The 10944-nt window shown below is 35.1% G+C and overlaps 1 non-coding gene across 1 annotated transcript; it reads right to left on the bottom strand.

The window, feature by feature from the left end:
* Window positions 1-3978: 3978 nt before the first annotated feature.
* TRNAQ-CUG lies at window positions 3979-4050 on the bottom strand. Its single transcript has one exon. It is a non-coding gene; the product is annotated as a tRNA-Gln (tRNA).
* Window positions 4051-10944: the final 6894 nt, after the last annotated feature.

Raw genomic sequence — 10944 nt, forward strand, 5'->3', positions numbered from 1 at the left:
TGTTTGATATTCTGCAGTAGGGAAATCTTTCTTGTCACTATAGCTACTGAACTAGTTTACTTCACTTTAACATTTTGAACCTGACAGATCCTTCTAATTGAGTTAAAGGATACTTATTGTAAATTAACCTTAAACTGATAACCGCACCAAATCTCTTTCCCCCTTTCATAGTGACTTACAGAAGGATCCTACTTTTTTGTTTACGAAAAAACAAAATATATTAAAGTTCAAGCGTGGGTTCAAATAAGGAATAGCCTCTCCCCAAAATGGGGATAAGGCTACCGTCATTATGACCCTCATCAGACCTGTACTGGCAAATGCCTCGTGTATTGAATATTATCCCCACCAGGCAACATTTCTGCTACACCAAAAAATGGGGCACATGAAATGCAAAAAATGCCTCTTGTTGGATGCCTAGGCATGCACCATGATTGGGCCCTACATTGGCTTTAGGAGCCACGCTATCATGCAAAAAGGCAAATACTTTCTGTGGGGAGCATGGCTCCTACCCCCAAACATGATTGCAGGAGTAGAACTCCCCACCAAAGTTCTAAAACTCCGGATCAATAAGGCAGATACCAATCTGGATCGATACAAATTTACCCCACTTTTTCTAATAAAAATAAATTTTTATTACATTTTTAACATTTAATTGGATTAAGGATCAATCAAGTCCAATAACAATCCGATCTAATTAATACTCATCGATCCTATCCAAGTTTTAGAACCATGCTTCTGGCCAGGGAAAAATGATTTCATTAAGTGCTTGCTACTTTGGAGTTTGGATGCATTTGGTTGCCTTTTTTCAGAAGATGACCAAACATGCCAGTCAGCTAAGTCAGGGTAGGGAGGAAAAGTGCCCAGGTCCAAACTGCAAACCTCCCAATCCTTGTCAGGAAAAAAGAGAGAATTACAAGATTTTTAATATTGAGTTTCAGTTGACAAAATTAGTGTCAATGTTTTCTTCAAGGAATCGACTTATATTTCTTTCTGGTAGTAAATACAACTTTCTATTGGCTTGAAACCAACTGAACCACATATCCCTTCCATTAAAAACTCCATATTTTCTTTTTCTTTGGTGAAGATAACAAAATCCACACATCATCAAGGAAGAAAGTAGTCTAGAATCTAGATTCTTAACAAGTCACAGAGATAATAAGGAAACACTTCATTGCAGAATCACCATATGCAAAGAACACAAATCACATGAGACTGAATCTAGGAAACTGTAATTACAAGCATTCATGTTTGATTCTTACTATCAATCCCCTCAAGTTGCCAATCCATCCTAAGCCTGAATAACAGAGTTTTAGCTTCCTTAGAGAAAATTTTCTACGATCCTCCAACTTCTAAAAAAAGAACTGAAATCTGATTGGGCTATTTTCTCACAAGCTAAAATGCTCCAGCTCAACTGGAACCACATCAAGGAGAGACTCCTGGTGATTAATCATCAATTCATGGACAGAATAATAGAAAAACATCTCCAAATATGAAAATGGAGACATAATAATGGCTGCAGCTACATTGATCTGAATATATTTTCATAAAACTAACAATGCAAGATAGAACATAATTCTAAACATGTTATTATGTATGTAAAAGCATGAATTTTGTCTGCTCCGGTCTACCTCCAAGTGATCACTCCAAGATCAAAAGGCAGCTTCCTAGCATGAGATCCATCAGCAGATGAAATGATGAACTAAATTTTGCTTTATCACTGGTTTAAACCTCACGAGAAAATCTTCCCATCATGAAGCTCTGAAAGACAGTGAATTGAGGGGGGAATTTTTTATCATAATAGCATTAGCATACACTAGCACTAGCAACAGCAGTTGTACTGGTAGTAGTAATACTTCAAGAAACAGAAATTGGGGGATTGAAGGACTCATAACCATAGACATGATATATATGTAAGGCCATAGGGATCTGCTGCACTGTGGATTGCTTGTACATAATGCAATATTGTGTAGACTCTCTATGTTCTTGTTCAATTGAAAAAAAAAAAAACCCAAAACCACAAGTGGAAGTATATAAAAGACATAAGGCATTAGGCATGTCAAACTAAAAAGAAACAAGTAGAAATACACAAGAAGATAACTGAGAGGATGTAATAGTACATGACCAACTCTCAGCTGGAGAAACATTGCCCATGCGAGAGTAATTCCTAACTAATGGTTTAGCCTGTCCATAAGTTACTCAACATAACAGCCATCCTGGTGGCTAAGATGACACTCTTCCATAACAGTGGCTTATCATCCCTACATTCCATTACGCAGAGGATATGATCTTTATTATGTTATTTCAAGAATAACAAAATGGTCCAACAGGGCTCACTTCATCTTTGCCTCAGTGAAGAGAACATGATTTTCTGTGATCCTCCAAGGGCTCTTCCACTTCACATAGAACAATACAGTCCCAAAAGCAAAGACAAAGCTAATGAATACTGAACGACCCTTATCCTCACAATTCTTTTCCATGAGGACAAAATCAATAAATTCTCTATTGCTTATCGCAAAATTCCGTCGCTGTTGCTGTTCTAAAATTGGGCAAAACCCTGAACAATCGATTGGAAAAGGGGAAGGAAAATACATTAAGTTTAACACTGAAAAGCCAAGAAAAAAAACTAATGGAAAACTTATATTAAAAAAAAAAAAAGAGTTTAAATATGGTATGTTCCACAGATAAAGAGTGTAATGTAATATAAATGTCAAGCACCAGATATGCAAAATCTAGCAAATTGGGATAAAAGTACTAGGAAGTGTGTTGTTTACCGAAGAAATATCAGTACAATAAAAGTGTCATTATGGGTTATGAGATGGTATACTGAAAGCTTTATCACAGAACTAATTTGTAAGAAACCTATATTGAAAAAATTAACTGTATAACCAAATGTAAAATGTCAGATCATGTTTAGACATGAAGGGAAGCTTCTCCATCTCATGCATTTTCAACAAAACCAGTGACTAAATGCCTCAAATCCCTATTATCAACTAATAACAGTGCAGAGAGAATGACACACACCCAGCCTAGCTAAAAAGGTTGCCTATATCCTTTGGATGATATTCATGAGTCAGGACCATGCACTCCACTATTTACACTGGCTCCCCCTTTGTTTTCTCCCTTTGTACCTCAAACCAAAGGGTCACAACTCCAAATATGTACTTAAAAAAGCTTAATGGGAATCTGCACTACATAGCCAAAATGCAAGTTAACTTATTTGGAATTCTTAATGACAGAATTCCAACCCACAACACTTGTGAGAACTCTGAAATTAACATATCGCTGCTAATCAAAAAGGCAGAAAATCGCAAAAAAAATTCTTCTACAAGATTACCATAAGCAATAGCATAAAAATTTAAATTCTAGGATCAAAGATGGAGAACATAATGCCCTACATGCTCCCTCATGTTAGAAAATGGCCTAACTGTGTCGAATCTGAAAAGGAATTAAAATGCAAATCGAGTTGTACTCATCAGTTACAATATCATCAACCAACACAAAATATACAACAATTACACAGCTGTTAGCAATTATCATCAGCATTTGCAGTCTAATGGAAGAATATAACAGGAACCTTCAAACAAATCGAAGCCCATTGACACCATCAAATCATTAAAACAGGCCACAAGACTCTAAAACGCCATTAACGCAGTACGATTCATCCAGAGCAAATCCTATAACCTAAAACTTAACTCGCAGCTACAAGGAATCATTCGTTTGACTAAATCGCTTCTCAACAACACAAATGATCAAAAAAAATCATAAATTCATAATATAATAGTTTCAAAAAAAAAAATAGGCTTGAAGTCATAGATTCATGGAAATCAGGGCGAAGGTTAGGGTGTTGGAAAACAAAAAGGAGGGAGAGAAAACAACGAGGCGCCTGAGAAACTTGGAGTGTTAGGTTACAGTCTTTCTTCTTATGTATCGAATAGACATTGGGGAATGGAATTCTGAATTGGAAAAAAATTTAAAATAAGGTTCCACCGAGATTTGAACTCGGGTTACTGGATTCAGAGTCCAATGTCCTAACCGCTAGACCATGGAACCATGACAAATGAATTTTTTAACTATTATATTAATAACTGATATTACATCTGTGTTGAATCTAACATTGAGAACCCTAATGGTGAGCCCTCAATGATGGGAGTATATAAGCTCAAGCTAAGCTTAAAGAAAAGTAGACCCAAGATCATATCAATCAACATCAATTCTTGTAAATCAAATATCAAGAAAATACAAAAATAAGTAGATAATAGATCCGCACAATCCAGAGATTTAATGCGGATTACATACTGGTGTGGTGTGCTACGTCCTTGGGCGAAGAAGAAGATGTTTCACTATGTAGAATAGATATTACACCCAAGCAGTGGCGAGGAAACTTGCCTTGAAACCCTAGCTCGAAAAACTCCATCAAAATACAATGACTTTCTCAACAAGACAACAGTACATTATATACTCCAAGTAGCGGGTCGATCCATCGGGTCACGAACAATCTGGTCGAACCATAGCAAAGTCATTGCCCAAAAAACTCGTCATCCTGAAGCAATTAGAGATCACTTATAAGCTTTAAAAAAAAATCATCATTTAGAGCCTAGAGCCCAGTTGAAGGTATGGAATTTACACCCATGCAATAGGTTATGGTAACAACATCCATGAAATCTTTTACTCTCTTGGCCATACACCAAAATAATCAAAGCAAAATCAAATAATTAACGTTGTTTTTTACATACAAGAATGTAGGTGTTAGCTAATATACTCTTCATCATCAAGAATTTAACGATGATAATGTGTAATGATAGTGAATAAAGTATTAAAACCATGACTCTACCTATGCACTATTGTTGAACTTTGAGAATTGAATTCTCATTATCATTCTCTTAAATTCTACCCAGTAATTAATTTTTTTCATAAGTATAAATTAATTTTTCTGTTTAAAGGTCTATGTTAAACATGCACTGACAAGATAAATTCTATGGTTTCCTCCAATATCTCAATCTTTTAATCACCGTAGTTCTTTCTCATGTTCTAATAACATAGATGGAGAGAAAAAAAGAAAAAAAGTGTGTGCATAATTTTTTCATGCACTTACTAGATAACTTCTATGATTTCCAACCCGTTGACACCCCTACTCAAAGGGTCCTACCGCTTTCGTGTGCGATGATTTGGCTCAACTTCACTCCTTAGCTTCTTGATTTATGTAATCATGAGGCCTCGGCTTAGACACGAAATCATATTCAATAATTTTCATATTACCACAAAAAAAAAAAATTCAACTCTCCTGGGGCCTTACGTATGAAAAAAGTACACAATCTTAGGTATTGTTATAAGATCGGAACTCCATTTGAGTAATTCTATTAACCTAAACATTGGTGATAATTTTTTAAAACAAAACCTAGTTTTAGGTAATCTGATAACTTTCCCTTATTTCTTTCTATATTTAAACTCTAATTAAGTACTTTATGTATAGGGAGAGATCAAGGTTATTTTTTTATTTTTTATATATGTGTATGCCAGTAGCAGATGTCATTTGCTTCTCATTTTTTAGTCCAAATTTTCAATGGGTTGGAACTTTTTTGTAGAAAATTGAAGAACTACAGATTTTAAGATAAGAAGCTAACTCTTTTTCTATTTTTATTTAAAAAAAAATTTGATTTTTGGCACTCACTAAAGAAGGAAATTAAAATACATTAATTTGCCTTGTACCATGCATATCAAGTGTTCTAGTACATATTTGCACAACTGCTTGTTTCCTATGCTCTCAAGTTCGAGTGTTGCCAAAGGTATTGGTCCTCAGCTTCCCCATCCCTTTTTTCGAAGAGTCATCTTTTCATATGACTATGCTTTAATTAGAGTTATTAAGTCATCACACTCCCTTATGTTCATTTTTTCCTTGTATTTTCAGTGGTTCATAGTCTTTGTTTTTTACTTGACATTTTCCAGCAAGACCTCTTGTTCGAAGGACTGAAATTCTAATCAATATTTGAGTTTATAAGTGATGAGGTCAAGGAATGTCTTATGATATTGTCTGCTTTGGGTTGCTTGCCGAAGCTAGCTTAATGTCACCTTCATAGTTTTAAAATGATTCATGAGGGAATAGAAACTCCAATTCTTATAAGAACCATGGTCTTCTCTAAACTCACCTATGTGGGACAATTTTTTTTTACCCTAAAGGCTAGTTTTTACCCACAACATAAGAATTCATCAAAAGAATTCTCTCAAGATACATAAACAATTAAATAGTTCATCAAACCAAGTTCAATTCTACCTCTTCTTTAAATCACATTTAGAAAGTTGATAGTGCACAATCCACTTCTTCTTCATTTTTCTAGTGAAGATGATATTGACTATGATGTCTACTATCTTGGTTTGTGTTGGTCAAAATTTGATCTTTATCTTTGCTTTCTTGATGATAATTAATATGATTGAATTTGAGTTTGAAAAGTCAGGATTACAAAAAGGTGCAAGAATTCAAACAGATGTAAACTAAAACATAAGAGAGTACTAGTTGAATTTGAGATTGAAATTACCACATCATTCTTGCCCTTGCTAAAACTAGGAGATTGAAATTACAACGTCACCCCCTGGAGAATACCAATATTAGTGGGACACTCCCTCTCTTTCACCAAATTAGACCCGGATCCCCTGCCGTCAGTCTCTGTTAAGTGATGCTATGAAATGATACTTTAGCCCTTATGAATAAAACACTATTTTCTTATTATCCCAAAAATACCCCTCTCTTCACCTAGATCTAAGCCTTTTCTGCTACTATAATTTGCTTCTATAACTCGCTTCCGCTCAAATGTTCTCACTTCCACTATCGCCATAAAGCTTTCACTTCAGTGCCCAAGTTACAGTAACAATATGTTGCCCCCCGTCAACTTCTCTGTCACCTCTCACATTTAAGTTCAACGGCTGCCAGCGAATCTTCATCTAAGGCTCAATAACCCTTGCCCCTTCCTCCTCTTCGTTTCTATTCCCATAAATTGCAGTGGCGGGAACACATTGTTCCAAGGCGACTCCTCTCTTCTCCGGCTACTGAACGCTCCATTTTTCTTTGCCTGATTCATATCATTGTTCATTGGAGATCCTTCTGCTCCCAACTGGAGCAAAAAAAAATCGACAAATATGTATATTGATGCTGGAGAAGTTTGTTACAAAATTTTCTTTCCAAACCCAATTCTGACAACTGAAAGCTAATCGAACGGACCATTTGTTACATCTGATCTGCTAAAACCCTGACTAGGGAAAAAAATAAAAACTCTAAAAGTCATAAGATGAGCTCTGTTAAGATTCGGTCCCTTGTATACTCGCAATCTTCTCTCGCCTTCAACTTGCAGACCAAATCCTTTTTCCCCTGCCATCACTCTGACTTCAACTCCTTAAGCTCAGATTCTTCTCATCAAAAAATGATTCATCCAACGAAAAGCCCCACTATTCCTGAGATTAGTTTAATCCAACCACAAAAGAAAGAAGTTAATGTCGATATCAAAGATGTCAGCAAAGAATTCAAAGATGTGATAGAAAAGTACTTAAAAGGCAATGCAGAAGTACTCCATGGAGGATATGAGCTCTTATCTTTTGTGATAGAATTTTCTATTTTAATGCAAATTATTAAAATTTTCCATTTTCATGGGAATTTATAAATTCTATGCCTTCACTGTGAAATAAAATAAAAAGAAATAACAATTACAAATCATATAGAGTAAAGATAACGGTCGATGCTCCCACCAGTGACCAAGACTATGATCAAACTACAACAGTGAAGCAATTCAATGAGTCCCAGGTCGGAGTTAAAGGCCATGTGGACTCCGGCGCCACCACCATTCCTCCTTTCTTCATCCATCCACCTGAAACCTTCCTTTCTTCCGGTGTCCTACTGTGGGACGTTGATGTCAACATTTCAAATGATATGGGGTTAAGGGGTGCGTGTAGGTGAGGGTAATATCGGTAATCCCTTATTTTTAAGGGCAAAATGGCATTTAAAAAAAAATGAACTATTGATGTTAGTACTCATGGTATATTCTCTAACACTAACTGACAGCAGGGGGTTCGAGTCTAATTTGGTGAAAGAGAGGGGGTGTCCCTCTAATATTGGCATTCTCCAGGGGGTGGCGTTGTAAATTACCCTTTTTTTTTTTTTCGATAGTATTTTTACCATCATGTTGTTAAGGAAAATTACCCTGAAACCTGTCATAAAAAAAATATGATTAATAGAATCTCTTCACTTCAAATATAATTGATTAGGGGCACTAAAGAGATAAAAAATCATCTGTACCTCTCATTGCTAACAACAATAGAAACAAAGGCATGCATATGTAATAAATTTCCATTTCTGTCCCTATTAAGACAATTAATCAGTCACTAGGGTTATGAAGTCTTTTCGGTTGTTGCTCTCTCACTCTCTCTCAATCTTAATTAGTTCTATCTTTGTTATGCTTCATTGTTCTCCATCTTATGGGCCTATATATCATTAGTATTAATTAATGATAACAATTAGGTGATGAAAGTAAGAAATGGTTATACTTTTTTTTCTGCCAGAGAAAGTGGGTTTATACATGTGAGACTAATCAAAGGTGAATCTTCAAGGAGTAAGAATGAAAAATGGAAAGAGAAAAAAGTGCAATGTTAAATTATTCATATGTGAAATCATCAATGGAGGGAAATTAAGTTATTAATTTCTTCCCTTTTTGTAACTATAATTATGTATCTCTATGTATGGGGAAAAATCTTGGGAATTTTTCTAAGTTTTTAAATATTGTAACCTTCTAGAAAATAGATTTACAACCACCCCCCTCCCAAAAAAAAAATAGTAATAGTTGTTGTTATCATGTTATGTGCTTCTTATTTTATAGTACCCAGATTTTAGTTGGGTTATAATATTAACCTTAGGATAGACTTAGGGGTGTCAACGGTCCGGGTTGGTGCGGTTTCGGTCCGGTTCCACCGGTTTCGGTGTGAGTTTGGAAGTGACCGAAACCGACCCATTAAGGATTTATCGGTTTCGGTCCGGTGTCGGCTTCGGTGCGGTTTGGGTTCGGGTTGGTACCGGTTTGGATTTATTAGGTTCATTTCGGTTTGGATCGGTTTTTTAAACCAGTATGGAGCCATTAGGAAACAACCAAATGATGAATTGTTGAACTTCGGTTTCTTAAATCGATTTGTAACCGGGTTGGTTTTGGTTTTTGGTCTAGTTTGGATTAGATTTTCCATACAAATGTATACAAAACTATTCAAATTTTGATTTTTTTAATGAATTTTGGAGTGTTTCGGTTTCTTACCGGTTTGGTTTCGGTTTCGGTCCGGGTTTTGAGCCGGTTTTGGTTTGGTTTCGGGTTCATCCGGTTTTCGGTGCGGTTCGGTTTGGTTTTGGGGTTACAATACTCGAAACCGAACCGAACCAATAAGGCTTCGATTCGGTTCGGTTCGGTTCGGTCCGGGTTGTTATCGGTTCGGTCCGGCCGGTTTTACCGGTTCGATTTAGGAATTGACACCCCTAGATAGACTGATAGAGTGGTGAACCTCACCCCTTGGTGAAGGAGAGCTTTGTCATTTTTTTTTTGACCGACCTCAGTTATAACAAGATTTTCCTACATTAAAAATATAAAATAATAAAACAACAAAGAGCAAAAATAAAAAGTAGAGGTTTCCTCTCTCTCTCTCTCTCTCTCTCAATGCATTGTTTTTACTCTACATTTTTTAGCAACACCTCTTGTTGAGATGACCCGAATTGACCAATCCTATTTGGACTCATAAGTATCCTTCAAATTCTTCTCCTTAAGATGCACAACCAAAAAGTTGAAGATCACAACCCACCTCATTTTCAATATTACATTGAAGGATATGTTGATTATGATGTCTACTATCTTGATTTGTGCACATTGCAAATTGTCCCTTTATCTTTATGATATATCTACTTTCTCTATGACACAATTAATTAAGATGAAAGGGCCAACTACGTACCAATTCTTTTTTTTTTTTTTTTTTTCTTGGGTATTATCCAATTGTAATTTGTTGTCTAACAATCCACCATGGTTGTACCATTCATCTCATTTGATGAATTCTTTCATGCATGTCTATAGCATAATTTTTTGTACACCACAATCTCGTAGGGAAATGATTTTGTTTGATTTACCAATATTCCAATTGTCATATGAAGTAGATGTGTCAAATTTGAAGCCCGAACCAACTGCACTGATTGAAATGACCACTTTAGACCAGACTAGATGATCATTATCGGGCTATTTTGATCTGGGCTTTTGGGGAACAAGTAGAAAACCAAACTAAATCCTATAAAAAATAAAATAAATTCAGAAAAAACTGATAAGTCAATATCATATTTTGAGTAGTTCCCAATTTCATTAATATATATATATATATATATATATATTATAACTAAAACTGATGGAAAACAAATTTATAGTAAAATCTTTTATCTTTTTAATAATTAATAATATAACATATTTTGAGGGGGAAATCTTCTTCTTTCAAATGTGCAAAGCAATATTGGTTATTGAGAATAACATAATAGTAAGTCATTTTTAAATTATTTATTCATTAAAAAAATTTCAAATGATTTAAAAATTATTTATAACCTATGATTAAGAATATGATGAGAGAAACCAAAAGAGAATAAGTCACAACTTTTTTAATTTAACAGGTTTTTTTAACTCAAAGATATCTGTTGTTGATCTGACAATTTTAAGTGCCCAATCTACCCCTCACATGGCTCAAATCATATAGCTAATCAGCAATGCTTTGCTAATGGGCCTGTGAGCTAATGATATCTCCTACTTATATGATACTTGAAACTTTCTATAAAATATATATATATATATATATAAGGAAAAATGTTGGGTATGCCGTTGATATCAAGTATGTTAGCACCCATTGTGTCTATCTATTTCTTTCATTTTTCTAAAATGATCTTCATATCCTTCCAGG

This window comes from Macadamia integrifolia, chromosome 3 (assembly GCF_013358625.1).
Source record: "Macadamia integrifolia cultivar HAES 741 chromosome 3, SCU_Mint_v3, whole genome shotgun sequence".
Lineage (NCBI taxonomy): Eukaryota > Viridiplantae > Streptophyta > Magnoliopsida > Proteales > Proteaceae > Macadamia > Macadamia integrifolia.